At 37.7% G+C, this 727-nt stretch overlaps 1 protein-coding gene across 1 annotated transcript in view; it reads right to left on the bottom strand.

Annotated features, from left to right (window-relative positions):
• Positions 1-727, bottom strand: part of deaf1 (DEAF1 transcription factor) — a 28,635-nt gene that overhangs the window by 1,801 nt on the left and 26,107 nt on the right.

Here is a 727-nt window from a genome sequence, read left to right as displayed (position 1 = left end):
ATAATGTTGTCAGACACTTAGAATATCAATCAAAGCCCCTTATGAGAACAGCTCCAGGTCTAGTGTCCCCGTTTTAAGTTTTACAAAAATAAAAACACGTCGTGTTTTGGAGGTAAATACGCTTGTGAGCTGAAAATGTCCCCGGATTTTGTCCGAGAAATCTGGTCACCTTGTCCTAGGTGGCTGAGTAGGCCGTTATCATCCATAGTTAAGCTGATTAAGCACCCGCCCATCTGCGTCAATCTTCGACGCTCAGAGCAACGGCTAGATCGCAACGCTGTGAGAAGACGTAGTGTGAAGAGCGACAACGGTCGGTAGTATTATTAAAAGACCAAAAGGACCGGAAGGTTGGAGTGATGTTCGATGATTCTAACAGACCCAGGATGTGTGAAATCAAATGTTAGCGTTGACTTTTTAAAAGTTATTTACCCTTGTGTTGTCTTCCCGTTATCCATGAACTTGTCTTTCCTGGTCAAAATTGAAAATGAAAATTTTTTTGTGTGCTTTTCCAATGTTTTTTTGTTGCTTTTTCTGATTTATTTGTCACTTGTTTCCAGCTTTTGGTGCTTTTTTTAAAACTTGAGCTGGTTTAATAATTGGTTTTACATTTATTCTTGGAATCCATGGTCAACAAACCTCACTTATATCAAATTATACATACATTTTTTTGATAAAAAGGCAGAATTTATGAATTATTTTGACTAATAGTTAAGATCTGAGGATGTTG

Source organism: Etheostoma spectabile, chromosome 8, assembly GCF_008692095.1.
Source record: "Etheostoma spectabile isolate EspeVRDwgs_2016 chromosome 8, UIUC_Espe_1.0, whole genome shotgun sequence".
Taxonomy (NCBI): Eukaryota; Metazoa; Chordata; class Actinopteri; order Perciformes; family Percidae; genus Etheostoma; species Etheostoma spectabile.
This window is presented reverse-complemented; position numbering and strand designations above follow the sequence as displayed.